Source organism: Rhinatrema bivittatum, chromosome 8 (assembly GCF_901001135.1).
Source record: "Rhinatrema bivittatum chromosome 8, aRhiBiv1.1, whole genome shotgun sequence".
In the NCBI taxonomy this organism is placed as follows: domain Eukaryota; kingdom Metazoa; phylum Chordata; class Amphibia; order Gymnophiona; family Rhinatrematidae; genus Rhinatrema; species Rhinatrema bivittatum.
In genome coordinates this window covers 244,267,766-244,287,820 of record NC_042622.1, presented here as the reverse complement: position 1 = coordinate 244,287,820, position 20,055 = coordinate 244,267,766, and the positions used below count along the sequence as shown (strand labels likewise).

The 20,055-nt window shown below is 47.7% G+C and overlaps 1 protein-coding gene across 2 annotated transcripts in view; it reads right to left on the bottom strand.

Annotated features, from left to right (window-relative positions):
* Nucleotides 1-20,055, bottom strand: part of SSBP4 (single stranded DNA binding protein 4) — a 530,243-nt gene that overhangs the window by 447,831 nt on the left and 62,357 nt on the right. The window lies entirely within an intron of this gene.

Genomic DNA, 20,055 nt, shown 5'->3' with positions numbered 1-20,055 from the left:
TTTCTTGGCAGGGGGCTGATTTTTTTGGTTTTGAGTTGGCAACCCTAACAGCTACCAAATTCAAACCTGACTGGTATTGATACAAGGGGCAGTGGCGAGAGCGCTAGAGGTTGAAGATTCCCCCGGCGCAGGAAAGTTTTCCAAAGCGCAGGCCATGTTGCAACTTCTTGGAGTGATTGGCAAGATTTGAAAGCTAAGTGTCTCGCTTTTGCTTGTGCCTAAAGATTTCATTTGCACAGATGAGAATACAAAACAAAAAATGAACTCAGGACCTAAGGTGAACAAGTGTAGCAGCTATGCACAGTGATACGGAGTGAAACGGATTGTATAATCCCTAGCTCCTTGCCACCTATTTTGATGGTCCTAATTCATATTTACGTAGAACTTGCATATTGAAGTTCTGGTAGACGTTGCCATCTCGTGTTGATTTATTGGTTTATTATGACAGTGTTGATATTAGTTTTTGTGATCATTTGTGTTTATTTAATTAATTACCTGTATGAATTGGCTATCCTGGAAGGGCATTAGGTGGGGTAACACGGATCAACAAATAAAGTGTAAAACATATATAGGGGTCCTGCGGTTTCAGATTAAATTGATTTTCGCCCACAAATTCATGGATTTTCCCCAAAGCGACAACTGGTTTACATCGATTTTCACCCTAATTCTAGGCACATTAAAGAGCAGTTCCAGAGCTGCAGATGCAGTGACTCAAGGCCTTCAAAAGTTGCTGGAATCTAACGTGTGGGCCAGACGCCTGCAGTGTTTCACGTGCCACCCTCCACCAGCACGAGCACTTACAGCACTCAGCAAGACTGGAGAGTTTCAAGTCCTACCTCCCCCTGCCACCAAACAGCTGAAGTACCTGCTGCTCGGTACCGCCAACGTGGCATTTTAAGTGGGCCATGCCCACCGGAAACACAGCTGGCAGGCTCCCTGGCCCCAGAAAAGAGAAGTGGGCAGTGCTGTAGAGCTTGGGACAGAAGATATCGGGCACCACCACCAGTAAGGGTGAATGCTGGTACAATGGGGAGAAAGAGGGAGATTCTCATTGGAGGTGTGGGGAAAGAAAGGGACGTGCAAGGCAGAGGATGGATGTCGAGAGAGGGATGCTGCTGAGTGTTGGAGTGGGAGAATCTGCTTAATATTCTATTGTCCTCGCTTCTGCCCACCGTAATAAAGAGCTATTTACCCAGAAAAGTTGTGAGTCACATTTTTCCACTGATGTTCTCCTGTTTTTGTTCTTGCCATAATAAACCCTGATAAATTCATGGGGAAATTTAAAACAACAAAAACAAAAAATGAAGGTATCTAAACATAAACCAAAATCAAAATACTGAGCAGGATAAGAACATCAGTAGATAGAGACAGCTGGGCACTCTGAATGGGTCAAAGAGGCCCTTCTCCTTTTATCTGCCAACAACTGCAGTCTTACTATGTTTTAAATTCAGTAATGGATTTAGCTTTGAACCACACTTAGGCAGTGTCTATGTCACAGCTCCCCCCACCCAGGACATCCAATTCCACCCCTAATGCTGCCTTCATCTGGACCTCCAAGCCTGCCTGCTAGGCCTGTGCAAAAATCCAAGCTTGTACAAATAAGAGATACCCATTCTGGAGAAGGTTTTCATGGGTGATGATTCAGATGAACTGAGCCAAAGCACGGTGAACCTAGAAGATGTGGTAGGCCTGATTGACAAACTGAAGAGTAGTAAATCACCTGGACCAGATGGTATACACCCCAGGATTCTGAAAGAACTGAAAAATGAAATTTTAGACCTATTTCAATTCATGACCTATTATTAAAATCATCCGATGAACTTGAAGATTGGAAGATGGTAAATGTAATCCCTATATTTAAAAAGGGCTCCAGGGGTGATCCAGAAAACTATAGACCGGTGAGCCTGACTTCAGTGCTGGGAAAAATCATGGAAACTGTTAAAAGAATAAAATCACAAAACATTTAGATAGACATGGTTTAATGGGACCCAGCCAACATAGATTTACCCAAGGGAAGTCTTGCCTCACAAATCTCCTACATTTTTTTGAAAGGGTGCAGGGCCGGTGCAATGGGATTAGGCACCCTAGGCACCTTCTGCCTTGCGCTGTGCTCCCCCAGCCCCGACTCCTACCTCCAGGGGCAGGGACCACATGACGGGGCTCCCCCACCCCCTGTGCCTCCCCCCAAATTTAAATAAAATAAATCCTCCATCCAAGACTCACAAAAACCCCTGGTTGTCCAGCGGGGGCCCAGGAGCGATCTCCTGCTCCCAGGCTGTCAGCTGCCACTAACCAAAATGGCGCCGTTGGCCTTTAGCCCCTATCATGTGACAGGGGCTACCAGTGCCATTGGCCAGCCCGTGCTAGGGGCTAAAGGCACTGGCGCCATTTTGTTTAGTAGCAGCCGACGGCGCCCGGGATTGGCAGATCACTCCCAGCCCCCCGCTGGACCAACAGGGGTTTTTATGAGTCTTGGATGGGTCGGGAGGGTGTCGCATTGGGGGGAAACACAGGGTAAGGCGGAGGCTGGGCAGAATTTTGAAAGGGCACTTTTTGCCACTTCAGAATTCTGCCGCCTGAAGTGGCCACCTCTTCCTGCCTCATTGGCTCACGACAGCAGCAGCGCCCCCTAATGTTCGGTGCCCTAGGCCCAAGCTTAGCTCACCTAGTACTTCCACTGGCCCTGAAGGAGTGAATAAACATGTGGACAAAGGTGAACCGGTAGATGTGGTGTATTTAGATTTTCAGATGGCGTTCAACAAAGTCCCACATGAGAGGCTTCTAAGAAAACTAAAAAGTCATGGGATAGGTGGCAATGTCCTTTTGTGGATTGCAAGCAGATTAAAAGACAGGAAACAGAGAGTAGGATTAAATGGTCAGTTTTCACAGTGGAAAAAGGTAAACAGTGGAGTGCCTCAGGGATCTGTACTTGGAGCCGTGCTTTTTAATATATTTATAAATGATCTGGAAAGGGGTATGACGAGTGAGGTGATCAAATTTGCGGATGACACAAAATTATGTAGAGTAGGTACATCTCAAGCAGATTGTGATAAATTGCAGGAGGACCTTGCGAAACTGGAAGATTGGGCTTCCAAATGGCAGATGAAATTTAATGTGGACAAGTGCAAAGTGATGCATATAGTTGATGTGGTTACACAATGTTAGGTTCTATCTTAGTAATTATCACCCAGGAAAGAGATCTAGGCATCATAGTAGAAAATACACTGAAATCGTCGACTCAGTGTGCTGTGGCAATCAAAAAAGCAATTATTAGGAAGGGAATGGCAAATAAAACGGAGGATGTCAAAAAGCCTCTGTATCGCTTCATAGTGAGACCGCACTTTGAATACTGTGTGCAGTTCTGGTCACCGCATCTCAAAAAGGATATAGCTGTACTGTGAGAAAGTGCAGAGAAGGGTGACCAAAACAATAAGGAGCATGGAATGCCTGCCCTATGAGGAAAGGCTAAAGAAGTTAGGGCTGTTCAGTTTGGAGAAGAGACGACTAAGGGGAGATATGATAGAGGTCTACAAAATAATGAAAGGACTTCAACAGGTTAATGTAAATTGGTTATTTACTCTCTCAGATAATAGAAGAACCAGGGGGCACTCCATGAAGTTAGCAAGTAGCTCATTTAAAACAAATCGAAGAACATTCTGTTTCACTCAGCACATAGTTAAGCACTGGAATTCATTACCAGAGGATGTGGTTACAGCAGTTAGTGTATCTGGGTTTAAAAAAGGTTTGGATAAGTTCCTAGAGAAAAAAATCCATAAACTGCTATTATGGTAATTAATAAGCAATAGTAGCTTGTGATTTATGTAATGTTTGGGTACTTGCCAGATACTTGTGACTTGGATTGGCCACTATTGGAAACAGGATACTGGGTTTCATGGACCCTTTGTCTGACGCAGTACGGCATATCTTACGTTCTTAATTAACTGGTGCTAAAATTTGGTGCCCAAGAAAAATGGGTACTTTAGAGGGGTGGTCTTATATTGGGCAGTCTGTGCTCGTTTTCAATACATACAGGCCGATACAGTACAGTGCGCTCTAGCGCCTCCTTTTACTGCGGGCCCTCATTTGAATATTTTTTTTTTTCTGAATCGCATGCCCAGGAGAGTGGCCTGGGCGCACGTCGGGAGAGCGGGCACTCGCCGGCTCTCCCGCGGGGTTTTCTGTATTGGCCTGACACTGAGGTAGATATTCATAGCCTACATGGCTAAATTACAAGGATATTCATCGGTACATCCACATAGAAGTTGAAACTTAGCCAGATAAGTTGTATCCTTCTAAGTTTAGACCTGCTATTGGGAAGTCTAACTTAGATTGACAACTTATCTGGCTAACTCTTAATATTGCTTATTCGACTAAGTAATGCTGCCCCCGATCTGACCACTGCCTACTCACAAGTTAGCCAGATAAGTGACTATCTGGCTATCTAGCGGCTGCTGAACATAACATAACTACTTATACGGCTATACAGCATCTGAATATCAAGCCCATTGCATCTAAAGGCTTGATTCTCAAAGGCTTTTAGAGCGCAGATACAGAATGGGAAATAGAGGTTTAGTGAATCAGGGGCTCTTAAATGTAATATACAGTAGACATTACTGTTTTTAAGCATTTAATTAGGCATGCAATCTGAGGTATGGATGGGGGTCTTAGTCGTCTATTGTGGTTTGAAAATCTCTCTCATCGTCTCTGAGCAAAATATTGGGCTTAGTCGCATAAAATATAGCCAATAAGGCACTGCAATCATCACTGCATGGAACTGATTGTTGCGCTACAGGCGGCCTTGAGCATGGGACGCTCGGAGGTCTTGGTGAATCTGTTGTGCTGCGGTGGTGGAGAGCACTAGGAGGCACTCCCCAGCGCGGGACGAAGAAAGTGTGCCTTTGCGGTAAGACTAAGCCTAGTCTGGGACTGGGGCTTGGAAGTCCAGAGGCAAGACATGGAGCTTGGAACTCTGAAGACAAGACGTGGAGCTTGGAACATAGGGGACGAGACAGGGTGAGCAAGGTCCCTCAGATGCCCTACACAGCCCATAGGCTGGTCATGGACCACTCTGTCCTCACTGCGCCCTACCAGCCGGAAGGCTGGTCACGGACCCCGAGAGGAGCGGGCAAGCTCTGGGTGAAGGGACAGGTCAGGGCAAGTTACCCCTTGGATCCTTCGGAGTCAGGAACAGGAAACAGTTTTTAAAACCATGAAACTTGGAACCGGAAACTCGGATCAGATAAAAGCAAGGAATCTACGGAAGCACAGGTACTCAGTACCTAGGACGACTGGATGAAGACATCAGGAACTTGGACATCAAGAGTGGAACAATGGAGACACCAGGACTGGAACAACGGAGACATCAGGAGCGGAACAATGGAGACATCAGGGCCGAAACAATGACGGAAGCCAGGCAGGAACGAAATGCAGCGAAGTCCAGGAGGAGAAGCTCCCTTGAGGACTGGCTCCTTGCTAAGGCGATGAAGGAGTGACTGAGTAGCTCTTTTGTTGGACTGGAAGGACAACGCCCAGGGAGGAGACCTCAGATGGGCCAGTAGGACCCCCACCTGCGCTATCCCTTTAAGAAGGGATGAGAACAGCGGGCCTGCCCCCTAGGAGGAGCAGGAACAGGAAGTCCAGGACCCTGGACAGCGGCCTCCCTGCCGCTGCCTTGCAGGAGGAGGGCTGACGTGGAAGGCAGAGCAAGGCAGCGTCCCTGCCGCTGCGGAGCAGGCCTCCAGGCCTGTTGGGGACGGCGTGAGCAACGGCCCCGAGCCATGAAGAGGACGCAGAAGTCCGCGGCTCCTGCCGCGGTGAAGGAGAGGAACTTGGGTGGTTCGGGGGCGGCTCCTGCCACGGGAAAGGTCCCGGCTTCTGTGGCCTCTGGGCCACGATGTCAGGAGAGGTGTGAGAGGCCTCCCGTGGCTCTGGCCATGGAAGGAAGCGTAACACTGATATTACCAGGATGACAATTTTTCAAGCATTTACACAGATTTCCTGTGCACCCAAGAGTGGCACGTAGACATTTGTAAGCTCTCAGGAGGAGGATCTGAGGGAGAAGAGAACGAGGAGGCCTTAACCAGCCATTGAAATTCAGTGGCTAAAGGAGCTTTTGAACGGGGAGAGGAAAGAATAGAAAGGGATAGTGAATTTATTTGGCCAAATAAGAAGAGATATCCTTCCTCCTGTCAACTAAAGCTGGAAGAATAGCCAAAATGACATCACATGCAACATGCATAAACGGGTTGGCTATGATTTTACAGCTGACAGCACACTTTCTACAGGAGACGAATGACGTCGTGTGCGATGCAGTCACAGCTGTTCTCAGCTCAAGAGTAGCTAAAAGAAATGTTTAAAAACTCTGAACAATCTTGGTTGTGACAGAATGGCTCAGAAACCCACCACTCTCTATTTATTGTACTGTTGTTTATTAAAACAATAAAAATAGTTTTAAAACTAAAAACCCTGCAGAGGCAAAACAACAATTTCAAGTGATACCAGGCCTAGATTTAGGCACAGGCAACACCGTCAGTGGCCTACGGTGTCAGATTTTGAAGGCACCCAATAGCCAGTGCAAAGAGGATCCTGCTTCTGCTTGCTTTTGGGCAATGTGCCGGCACAGCTTCAAAGGGGTAGCTGCCCTGGCACTCTGCCTATGGGTGCCAAAATGTTAAATCCAGCCCTGGGCGACAAGCCGCTCTCCAATCCAGTTGCCTGGTAGGCAGGAACTTGCTTTCAAGTAAGTTACCCTGCTTTATTCCACAATAAAACTTCACAAAAGTTAAAGTGAAATTGCCTTGGCGGGAGAGGGGGTTAAGTTGTAGGAAAACCCTGTTGCTAGTAAATAGAGAAAGTGTTAAATGATAATGCTAAAAAGCTAACATTTGCAAAGAAAAAAAAAAAAAAGCAGCAGCCTGAAAAAAATGTATCCATTCATAGAAGAAAGGAGTTTGGAGCAGTTAACAATAATTTCTCTGTGTTACAAAAGCCATTCATCTTTGCAGAGGTGTGCATGTTTTTGACACCTGGCCAATTAACTATAAACTCTGATATTAACAGCAGTTAATGAAGTGTGATAATAGCTCATACTTGACTAATTAACTTTTTTTATGCAAATACGTGAGTTTCTATTTCAGAGGCAACACATGGTGGAAGTGGCTTGTAGTACAGCGAGGGAGTAGAGAAACACTGACACAGTACAGCCAGCATCCTTTTCGGTGTTATTGGTGCTGTGTCCACTCCGAGAAACTTGTGTATTTTTTTTTTTTTTTTAATATTTCCGACAAGAAGCTCAAAAAACCCTGGCAAATTTTTCCCTTAGTTGGAGAATTTCTTTTTTTTTTTTTTAATGGTTTCCATCCTCACACCCCCTTAGTGCTGGCAAATAATTCATAAAACTTGGCATAATCCCAAGCACAGTCTCACTATCCTTTATGAATAATACATCCTGTTGTTTTAAATCTTATACAGAAGCCATAAACCCAAAGTGGCAGTATTTAAAGCTTACTAGTCCATACGCCGCACGGCACCAACTCTGAGGGGAAGACCTCACACACCAACAATGGACAAAAACATTGGTATTTTAAACAAATGCACTCTTACCATAGCAAACTACAGTTCCATTCATTTTTGGAACTGGATAAAGCCAGGGCATCTTGGAGCAAAGAGGAACAGTGCATGGCATTGTGGGTAGAGTCAAACCTCAGGCAGGCCAACCTTGATGCTACAACATAAAGAAAAGGTTTTGCACTCACTAAGGGGCGATGTAGTAAGACCCGCGGCAAAAACAGGCGCTCGTTATGTGCGCGGGTTTTGTTCACCGCGTGTGGCTGAAGCTGCCGCTTCCTCGGGATGTAAAAAAAAATAATAATTTATGCAAATGACCTGCGCGCAGAAATCCGCGCACGTACGGAAAAATGTGCATATCTAAGCGTGGTTCGGGGCCTATGTAATAACCGGCCGCATCCCTGCTCAAAACCCGCGCCGATAATCCACGCATAAAAGTGAGTGAGCGAGTGAACGGGTCTCCCTATTAAGTGAAAGTATGACCCTGGAAAGTATTTTTAATATTTCCAATAACTGTGCTGCAGAAAACAGGGCAAATATTTTCATGGGTGATAATTCACAACAGTCTTGCCACTCTTCTGGCCGTGTATCTGTCCGCCCAGGAAAGCACCTACCAATGGATGCCGTGAAAAGCACTTTGCTAAGCTGGCCACTCTGAAGCCGAGATAGGCATTCAGCCAGGCGCTTACTAGACTGTTCGTGCTCTTCTGTTCATGGCAGCGTAACTTGCCATTTGGGTGCTCAGCTAGGCGCTTAGTTGTTCGCATATCTGCACGATCGGGTGCCCAGAAAGGCACCTAGCTAATCTTGCCACTCAGGCACTGAGCTAGGCACTTACTTGGTCATAAAGGTATGCCGACGGGCGCCCAGAAAGGTACCTGGCTACCATTGCCACTCGGGCGTGACCAAGTAAGCACCTAGTTCAGCGCCCAAGCAGCAATGGTAGCTTGGCGCCTTTCTAGGTGCCCGATGGCATACATTTGAGACTGAGTAATGTGCCTAGCCTTTCTGGGCGCCTAGCTACCGTTGCCGCTCCGGCACTGAGCTAGGCGCTTACTCGGTCGTAAATCTATATGATCAGGCACCCAGAAAAGCGCCTAGCTAAGCTGGCTACTTGGATGCCATGATAGGCACTCAGCTAGGTGGTTTTCAGGACACTTGGACACTGACATAGGCACCCCCCGAGTGGGCGCTGACACTTAATTCATGCCCTGACCATGGCGGTAAAAAGCCCGCATTAAAAAACCTGCACCAGCACTAGCACGGCTCCCTGCATTGCCTATGATTAGCTAATCGCCTCCTTTGCATGCCATTAGCATGCATTCGTGCAGGAAAACCCGCAGGCCTGTGAGCGTGTTCGTACATGCTTTTTCCCCTCGCACCAAACCCTTATTACAACCCTGTGTAGGGCTTTACGCGGGAAAATGCGCACACAAACCCGCGGCAGCTTCAGCGCACCTTACTGCATCGGCGCCTAAGACTTTAGGGTCAGACCTGCCCAGCTTTGCTCTGGCATTATCTGGCACCAGGCACTTCTTATTTTCTCAAATCCTCTTAACCTGGACAAAGCCTGTAGAATTGTTGCTCCTGACCCCGAAAGACATTCCTCACTACTGAGAGGGCCTCAGACTTCTATTCTCCCATCTTAACTAACTGTCTGGTAGAGCCCCACAAACATGGCATCTTTTGCACAGACTCGGAGGCAGGGGAGAAGATCTGCTGCCCAAAATTGGAGGGTTTCCTTCAGAGTTTAGTGCAAGAGGTAAGAACATAAGAGCATAAGAAATTGCCATGCTGGGTCAGACCAAGGGTCCATTATACGGAGCATCCTGTTTCCAACAGAGGCCAAACCAGGCCACAAGAGCCTGGCAAGTACACGAAAACTAAGTCTATTCCATGTTACTGTTGCTAGTAATAGCAGTAGCTATTTTCTAAGTCAACTTCATTAATAGCAGGTAATGGACTTCTCCTCCAAGAACTTATCCAAACCTTTTTTGAACCCAGCACTGAAAAGAGCACAGAACTGTGTAAAATGAAAGTGAGCCCTCCGATCCCTCCTCGCCCACAGGTCACTTATTCTCTGTGCTGAAGTCAGACATCTCATCTAATACAGCCCTGGCAATGCCACCTCAAGAATGCAGTTTCCTCATGGCACAACTGGTATGAGAGAGAGCATGGTGCGAAGGCATCTTGGGAGAATTCAAGTGACCCACTGCAAAGACCAAAATGCTCCATCCAGTCTGACCAGAAAGTTGCTTAGGGTAATAGCTGCTGCTCCATATAAGTTACCCTCATGCTTTCTATCAGGCCGATACAGTTTGTTAACCCTCTATTGGATGCGCATTTTTGATGCGCTAGCATTACCCCTTATTCAGTAAGGGGCCAAAAACGCGCGTCCAACCCCCCGAACCTAATAGCGCCCGCAACATGCAAATGCATGTTGATGGCCCTATTAGGTATTCCCGCGCAAGCCGCACATTTTGCTTTCAGAAATTAGTGCCTACCTTTAATTTCTTCGGGCACCGGGAAAGTGCACAGAAAAGCAGTAAAAACTGCTTTTCTGTGCACCCTCCGATTTAATATCATGGCGATATTAAGTCGGAGGTCCCAAAAGTTTCCAAAAGTAAAAAAAAAATTTAAAAAAATTTGAAGTCGGCCTGCGGTTGTCAGGTCGAAAACCGGACGCTCAGTTTTGCCAGCGTCTGGTTTCCGAGCCCGTGGCTGTCAGCGGACTCTAGAACCGAAGCCAGCAAAATTGAGCGTCGGCTGTCAAACCCGCTGACAGCTGCCCCTCCGGTCCAAAAGGAGGCGCTAGGGACGCGCTAGTGACCCTAGGGCCTCCTTTTGCCTGTTTTTACCGCCGGGCCTAATTTGAATAGTAAATCGCGCGCACTGGAGAGTGGCCTGTGCGCCGCGGGAGAGCGGGTGTTCGCCCGCTCTCCCGCGGATTTTACTGTATCGGCCCGTATGAAAGGTAGCAGCTGCTGCTCCATGCTGATTACCCCGTGCCGCTCTGAGCAGGTAGTACTCCCATGCAGAAATATTAACTTTTAAGTGTAACAGAGGTTACCACATTTTTTCATTTCCATTCTCGCCACTGGGTATCCTCTGTGTTTGCCCCATGCCCTTTTCAATTCAATTTCTGTTACTGTCTTAAATTTTCCCTACAGGGCAATGCAAATGCCTTGACATCAGCCTGGCCTGTCTGCTTCCATGAGGATAGGGAGTGGGAGGGAGCTGAAAATGAGCTGCCCGTTTCATACGAAACGGGCACTAAAGTGCATAAATATATTGTCAGTGCACTGGACCGCCAGCTCTAAACCAGCAGAGTAATAAGCACAGCTCCTTTCACAGGGAACTGCTTATGATATTTGAGAAGAAATGCCCTGCCTGTTATCTGCCAGCTGTCCAGAAGTAAGAGGTTATAGATCAAGCCTCTTGCAATGTACACAACCATGTGGATTTTCATTTATTTCATATTTTTTTAAATTGTATATTCTCCAATGCATAGCCCAATGTGGTGAACAAACTGAATATACATCAAATAAATTCTATAGGGAAGACGTCTGTACATCACCATGTCCAGGGAGACAAGCTCAGCTGGTCCTATTTTAACCCCCAATATATGCATGGATTTGTAGCTCTGATTCTCCAACTGTGTTCCCTAACAGAGGTAGGACTACATTTCCCTGCATGTAATGGGTTAAAACCAGGACTGCTGGTAGCAATCCCAGACCTCCAAAGCCATCTTAGTAAAGAATTATTACCTCACATTTCCTCTAAGCTTCATTCCTTCCAGCTTTGTATCATGACCACTTTGTCCTTTCTTTACAGAAAATATGCCATCTAGTTGTGGCCCCTGCTTGGCCACTAGAGGTATAATAGTTCTTGGCATGTCCAATTATTGAGAATCTTCCGGAGTGGAGAGTTCCAGGAGTACAGAGGGTGGATGCATTGGTTAACGTCGATAATCTTCTGGCAGGAGGAGGTTCAGAAAAAGTTCAGGGGGTGGTTTACTGGATTGACAGGGTAGTTCTTCCCTCAAAGGGAATGGGATAATTTAGGGAGTTCAAAAATGCCTCCCAATAGGCACCAAACGGAATTGGTCAGGAGCTTTGGTGAAAATGAAAGAACTGGGATAGAGAGGTACAACATGGGGATGTCAGCTCGTGGATTGTGTGTGGGAAGGAAGAGAACCCTTCTTTGGATGGTCCAGAAGAGAGACCTGGAATTTCTGTCCATTGGGAGTATTATTGTGGGTCCTTACTGAGTTGTGAGTAATGGGACTAAGATCAAGAGAGATGCTATAATTTTCTTCTGGGGAACAGCAGCATGCCAAGTTTGCAGAGACTTCTAGAGCATAAGATTTTTTTTATATATATATATACTGACATTCAATCTGACATATTACATTGGTTTACATTCAGGTACTGTAGGTATTTCCCTATCCCCAGAGGGCTTACAATCTAAGTTTTTGTACCTGAGGCAATGGAGGGTAAAGTGACATGCCCAAGGTCACAAGGAACAACAGTGGGACTTGAACCCTGGTCTCCTGGTTCATAGCCCACTGCTCTAACCACTAGGCTACTCCTCCACTGAAGGGTTTAGAACCTTGTACCTGGATTTTCTACTATTTCTGCTGAAGGCTTTATTTTATACTGGCTGAAGCTCGTTATTTTTGCAAGTAAGCTTTCTTTCTATTTGGAGCACAACTTTGGTCTGGACATTGTTTTATTCTGAAATTAATCTATGCCCAGTTTGGCCTTGAAGGCATATCCTGGCTGCCCCAGAGAACCCTTTTCCCCCAACCTGTTTGAGCAAATCTGGAGCACTCCAGGGCTGGAAAAGGGAGTTTCCATAATGAGCTCCTCTTTGTCAGGTCTTTGATTATATTTGGGGGAGTGCAGTTTTCTAACTAGTCAATTTGAAATATATGTGGGTAAAGCAGAGAAGATACAAGCCACGTGGAATACAGAACACTGACCACATGTCTCCACACTGCAATGAAGTGGGAAATTAGGTTCCAGTCTCATACAGAATTATACCATGAAATAATACAAAATAACTTTTCCAGAACCCCAATTCTGTGCCAGCAGCAGTGCCCTCCTGGGGCTGACCTGATAGCTCATTGGTGGCATTGTCCAGTGCCCTGACATGTGCAAGAGCCCGAGTTCAGTTCCCAGGGCCTTCTCCTGCTCCCCAGCCTGCGGCAGTGCTCACAGTCCCTGGGAGGAAGGGATGGAGGGAGTCCCAGACGTTGCACAGCAGTGACACCTTGTGACTGGTTCAAGAACGCACTTCTGCTGGGCTCCCTGGCTGGGCTGGATGGAAAGGGGAATAAAATCCAGAAAGGTCCTGAGTGGCTGCAATTGAAGGTTCATGGCGCTATAGCTGTAGTTAAGGCATTTTCACCACTGAGCTGGAAACCCAAAGGAACAAAAGGCAGATACTCGGGCTATATATCTTCCTTCTGTTCCTTTGGGTTTATACACGCACGCACATTTCCTGAGTATTTCATAGCTGGGGTTTCCCACTGAACTCCCTGTGGAGCCTATCAAGGAGGCACAGGCTCCTGAAGCAGCAACTTGATAGACCTTCCCAGGGGCAAGAGTGCAGCTGAGTACCCAGCACTTGAAAGCAGCCCCATAATTTGCAGTTTCAAGCTATGTTCTCCCTTTGAGTGAATGCAACACTACCTGTTCATGCTACATGGCTGCCCCTTGGGCTCTGTCACCTCTTAAGTAGCCTGAGGCAGGAATTCCAAACAGAAGAGACAGACTTCAGGGTATGTCAGGTCCCAGATCCAATACTGGGAAGCACAAAACCCTTCCCCAGAATGCTGCTGGGCAGACGTGGTGGAATTCCCTTCCTTCTTTCTTCCCCAAGGACTAAATCTTTTCATCCTTAAGAAATCTGACTAGCCAATAAGGGCACAGAGCTGGAATGTTTCCTGCCCCCCTCTCCCCCGCAGTGCTACAACCACGCAGCCGTAAAGAGCGCACGAATCCCCTGACATCATCATCTATGGCAGCTCACTCTCTCTTTGGGATGGCACTGGTAACCGATAGGGATAGATAGGGAAGACAAACATATTTTTGCCCTTATGTGGATGGGCCTGGAAAAGTTCCGTTTGTTCTGATTTAGCTTAGAAATCAGAAACGTTCCATTCCCTGGGGCGAGCCAGCATTGGGGATGTTGCAAGACAGCATTTACAGCCCCTGGTTGGGGGGGGGGGAGGGGAGACTCCCAGCAGTTGCTCAGTGGTGACATCTACAGGTCAGATTCAGGGTGCACAGATACTATGCTCCTGAGGGAGCCGCGGTCTGCGACCCTTGGCCAGGAGGGTTACAGAGAAGTCATGAAGGCAGGCTCATGGTGCCATAGCTCAATTCAAATTGAGCTGAAAGCCGAAAAGGAGGAGGAGGAGGAATCTGCCGGGCAAGAAAAATACAATTAAAAAGAAAAGAAATTGGAAAAGCTTCATCATACAGACTAGAACAAAACAAACTGGAAAAGTTACAGCAGATGCACAGACACGGCAACACTGATAAATGCATTTACTTCGGTATAAAATGCACCTAGAAAACTAACCACATAAAAAAGCATAGAAACCTGGGGAAAAAAGAGAGGGAGAGCTGATAAGACAGAGGAGAGAAGACACAGAGAGAAAGAAGGTGAAAGGGAGAGACACTGAGTCTTATCATCTGAGGCCTCAGAGAAAAGGACAATCATCACCAGAAAGAGTAATCTATAAAAACACCAAACAGTCCGAGCACATAAATATATTCACTAGAATGAGATCCTGGACACAAATGTGGACTTTGGATACCAAGTCTTGATAGTTCTAGGTCATGATTTTTGGGGAGACTGGACCATCTCACCACTTATCGGTCAAGTGTAAGTGTGTGTGTGTGTGTGTGTGTGTGTGTAAGTGTGTGTGAGTATAAGTGTGTGTATAGGTATGTGAGTGTAAGTGTGTGTGTGTGTGTGTAAGGGTGTGTGTGTAGGTGTGTGAGTATAGGTGTGAGTACAGGCTCTCATCTCCCAAGTACAGCGATTCATTTCGCTCTTTCGTCCCACAGCTTGGGATTATCTTCAGGGTCTGGGCACCATGGATTTCATTATCGATCTGGTGCCTTGGGCTTTTGCGCATATGCATCCTCTGCAGAGAGCCTTGCTCTCCCGCTGGAAACCGGTTTCTTGGGAGTTTCAAGCCATCCTCCCGCTGCCAGAGAGGACCAAGGACAGTCTGGCCTGGTGGCTCAACCTGGATCATTTGTTAAAGGGAGTAACCTTGGAAGTCCCTCAGTGGGTGATTGTCACCACAGACGCCAGTCTCTCCAGTTGGGGAGCAGTCTGTCAGACAAAATCGGCACAGGGGACGTGGACGGAGTTGCAAGCATCCTGGCCAATCAATCGCTTGGAGACCAGAGCGGTCTCCAAGCCTGGTTGAAGCGTTGTCTCCCCCTAGTCCAGCGTCGGGCGGTTCGGATTCTGTCAGACAACGCAACTACAGTAGCATACATCAGTTGTCAAGGGGGAACAAAGAGTCGTCATGTTTCTCAGGAGATGGACAAGTTGCTGGCCTGGGTGGAGGTCCACCTTTCCTGCCTAGCGGCGTCTCACATCGCAGGAGTGGACAACGTTCAAGCTGACTTCTTGAGTTGTCAACGCTTAGATCCCAGGGAATGGGAACTCTCTGAGGAAGCAGTGGCACTTCTATTCAGTCGGTGGGGGTCTCCCCACCTGGACCTGATGGCCACTCTATGGAAAGCCAAAGCTCTGCAATTCTTCAGCTGCAGAAGAGAGCACGGCGCAGAGGGAGTAGATGCTTAGTCCTTCCCTGGCCGTAGCACATTCTCCTCTGTGTTTCCGCCTTGGCCCCTGGTGAGAAAAGTAATCCGATGAATAGAGAGTCACCATGGTCCAGTAATTCTGGAGGCGCCAGAATGGCCATATTGGCTGTGGCTCGCGGACTTGGTCAACCTTGCAGTGGACGGTCCTCTTCGTCTGGGACATCTACCACGCTTTCTGCGCCAGGGTCCGGTATTTTTCGACCAGGTAGATCGCTTCTGTCTTGCGGCCTGGCTTTTGAGAGGCGCCAGCTGAGAAGGCGAGGATACCAGGAGGCCGTAATCTCGACCCTCCTCAAGGCTAGGAAAAGCTCTATGTCCATTTCCTATGTCAGAGTTTGGAAGGTCTTCGAGACCTGGTGTTGCTCCATACCTGTCTCGCCGCGGAGCGCCTCAATGGCTCAGATTCTGGGCCTGCAACTGGGCCTGAAGAAGGGATTGGCCTACAATTCCCTGAAGGTGCAGGTGGCTGCCCTCGGTTCCCTGATCCATCACCGGAAGGGAACCCCCCTTTCCTCTCACCCGGACATTGTCAGTTTTCTCAAGGGAGTGAAACACGTTAAGCCTCCAGTACACGCTCTGTGTCCCTCATGGAGCCTCAACTTAGTTCTTTGAATTCTAGGCGGGCCACCTTTCAAACCTCTATGAGCTGCTACCCTCAAGGATCTTATGCGCAAGACAGTCTTCCTGGTAGCTATTTGTTCTGCCCGCAGGATTTCGGAGCTTCACGCGCTATCATGCAGGGAGCCCTATCTCCGTTTCATGGATTCAGGAGTTTCCTTGCGCACGGTGCCCTCTTTTCTGCCCAAGGTTGTTTCCGCGTTCCATGTGAATCAGACGGTGGAACTCCCGTCTTTCTCAGCTGAAGATTCCCGTGAGCTACGCAAGCTTGATTTTAAGCGCATCCTCATTCGCTATCTGGAGGCTACTAATGACTTTCGCTTGTCGGATTATCTTTTTGTCCTTTGGAGTGGCCCAAAGAAGGGGACCAAGGCTTCGAAACCCACCATTGCTCGCTGGCTGAAAGAAGCTATCTCCTCAGCATATATTGGTGCCAGTCGACAGCCTCCGGTGGGCATCAAGGCCCATTCCCTCCGAGCTCACGCAGCTTCCTGGGCGGAGAGTCAATCCGTTTCGCCTCAGGAGATATGCCGAGCAGCCACCTGGAAGTCTTTACATACCTTTGCTCGGCACTATCATTTGAATCTACAGCCACCAGTCTTCGGCTCCTTTGGCAATCGAGTCATTCGAGCAGGGCTATCCGGGGCCCACCCTGCGTAGGGAAGCTTTGGTACATCCCACTGTCTGATCCGGGTACGTACAGGGAAAAGAAAATTATTCCTTACCTGCTAATTTTCGTTCCTGTAGTACCACGGATCAGTCCAGACGCCCACCCTAAGGATTTCTCAGTTTGGGATTGTCTCTCTGCTCAAATTGTTTTCTGTATACCACGTGTTCAGTGGCTGTTTCATGGTTCATTTTGCAAGTTTAGTTGACTGTCAAAGTTTGGTACACAATGTACATTTGTTCAAGTTGAAAGGGTTTTATACCTTGATCCATCCATCTTGTCTCTTCAGGCTTTGATATTTTTAATACTGAAGGATAACAGAGGGTGCACTGGCTTATATGGGAGCACGCTTCAAAGTTTTCTCTGACTCCATCTGCTGGAAGGGGGACATAACCCACTGTCTGGACTGATCCGTGGTACTACAGGAACGAAAATTAGCAGGTAAGGAATAATTTTCTTTTGCCACCTGTTATAGTTTCAGGAAGTGTCCCCTAGTGCTGGTAGCATTTGATAGTGTAAATAGCCATCCCCTATTAATCTGTTCCATCCCACACACCGTTTTATAAACCTCAGTCATATCCTATTAAAGTCATTTCTTCTCCAAGCTGAAGAGTCCTAACCTGTTTAGCTTTTCTTCAGAAGGAGCCGCTCCATTCCCCTAAGCATTTTTGTTGCCTTGTTCTGTCCCTTTTTTTTTTTAGCTGTCCTCTAGCTGCTTATTTTCACAGCATTTTCCAGCTCCTTCAGCCACAAACTTCTTTCCTAAACATTAAGATGCCACCTTATTCTCCATAAAAAACAAAACAAAAGGAAAACCATGCTAGAAGAAGGAAGCAAAATTCCTCTTGATTTAAGACCTGTGGCCAGCGCACAATAATTTCCTTCAGTATTGCTGAGAATAACCCTGGCCTGCCAGCAAGTTTCCTGCTTAGTGTAAAAGATTCAGCTGCTAACGGCCATCAAGTGGAGAATGAATTCCTGTGTATTGTTTTCTTTGCAGTAGCAGATAAAACCTCCCTGTAGCAGATCACCTTAGCAGAAGCTGGGAGTGGGAGAAGGTGACCTCCAGCAGCTCTGACAAGAGCTCTTTAGATTTGCTTTCCTGGATCTCTCATCCTCTTTATGACTCTCTAACGTTAAGCCAAGAGTTCTGGTGGGGCATTTGCTGGTAGATAATAATATCCAGGGAGGGATGTTATCTTTATTTACAATTGGGATGTTCATGACATTTTTGCATTTTTTCTCCCCCTCTTTTCTGTTGTGTGTTAACTTTTGTACACCAGCTTTGGGCGGTCTTAAATTTAAGGCTGGGGAGGCGGTTTAGAAGAACAGTAAATAGAAGGAAATGAAAATCGCTTCGAGAGATTTTTTGATCTGTTAAGAGAGGCAGGGAAGAGGAGATGGAGGGAAGGAAAGGGTCCGATGAGTTTTTTTGGATGGTGGGGGTCTCTGAAGTGGAGGAGGCTTCTGATGATGCTTGGTGTCCAGTGGCCATCGCCCTCAACACACACATGTTATAATGAACTGCCTTCACACACACACTTATACTCACACACACATACCACACACTTACACACCCACCACACACCACACACACACACACACACCCTTATACTCACACACCTATACACACACTTATACTCACACACACACATACTCACACACCTACACACACCCACACCCTTACACACACACACATCCTAGGGTCTGAAGGAGATGCAACACTCTGTCTATCGCTCACTGACAGTGGACCAGGGACTTTGCCCTGATGAGCCAGTCATCCAAATAGGGATGGACCAGGATTCCCTCCCTTCTGAGGGCTGCCACCACTACTACCATTACTTTGGTGAAGATACGGGGAGCTGTCGCCAGTCCAAAAGGCAGGGCTTGGAATTGAAAATGATGTCCCAGAATCTTGAAGTGAAGGAAGAGCTGATGCGCCTTGAGGATGGGAATGTGGAGATAGGCCTCCATCAGATCCAAGGAGGCCAGAAATTCTCTGCTGTGTACCGACACTATCACTGAGCGTAAGGTCTCCATCCTGAAGTGTGGGACCCTGAGGGCTTTGTTGACCATCTTGAGATCCAAGATCAGGCGGAAGGAGCCCTCCTTCTTGGGGACTACAAAGTAGACAGAATAATGGCAGGCTCCCACTTCCGTCAGAGGAACCAGGAGAATTGCTCTGAGGGCCAGGAGCCTGTCGATTGTCTGGCGTACCATGAGTTGTTTCTGTATCGGTCCACAGGGAGAGAAGAGGAACCTGTCTCTTAGAGGATGAGCAAAATCTAAAGCATAACCGTGTTTTAGAATATCTAGGACCCACTGATCCAAGGTAATCTTGTCCCACTCCTCGTGAAAGAGGGAGGGCCGTCCCCCTATCCTGGGGACCAAGGAGTGGGCAGGCACGGCCTCATTGGGAAGATTTGGGAGCTGCCTCCTGAGGAAGACTATCCCGGGCAGGTCTTCGGCCACGAAAGGAATGAGACCAGGACTGGGACCGCGAAGAGGGTGGACGAGAGGCAGCTGTTCTTGGTTGACGGAAACTTCTTTGGCTCTGGAAACGGCTTCTAGTGGAACCGAAGGTCCTAGCAGCCCGCGGCCGATCCTCCGGCAGATTGTGGACCTTATTCTCGCCAAGTGACTTGATAATCTGGTCCAGATAATCTCCAAAGAGTAATTTCTCTTTGAAGGGCAGAGAGCCCAACAGTGTCTTGGAGGAAGAATCTGCCAACCAGTTGAGGAGCCAAAGGAGGCGCCTGGCCGAGACTGCTGAAACCATAGACCTGACCAGAACTTGGAGAAGGTCATATAGCGCGTCTGCCCCATATGCTATCTCGGCCTCCAGGCGATCAGCCTGCTGTGCTTCTGCAGGAGACAGCTCTTGTGTACTGAGAAGCTGTTGGACCCATCGGAGTCCTGCCCGTTGCGTGAGGGAACTACAGATCGCCCCTCTGATGCCCAGAGCCGACACCTCGAACACTATCTTGAGATACACCTCGAGCTTTCTATCCTGCATATCCTGTAGGGCAGCACCTCCCGTCACCGGAATGTTAGTTCATTTCGTCACTGCAGATACCGCCGTGTCCACTTTGGGTACCTTGAGGAGCTCCAGAAAATCGTCTGGGAGGGGGTATAGCTTATCCATAGCTCTACCCACCTTGAGGGAGGCTTCAGGGGAATCCCATTCCCTGGACAGCAATTGCAGTAGCATAGGATGAGAAGGAAAAGACCTCGACGGTGGCCATAAACCTGCGAGCACGGATTCCCCTTCTTAGCTGGTGGAGAAGGCCCTGGAGGGTCTTGTGGATCCTCAATATCCAATTCCTGCACAACATATGGGATGAGAAG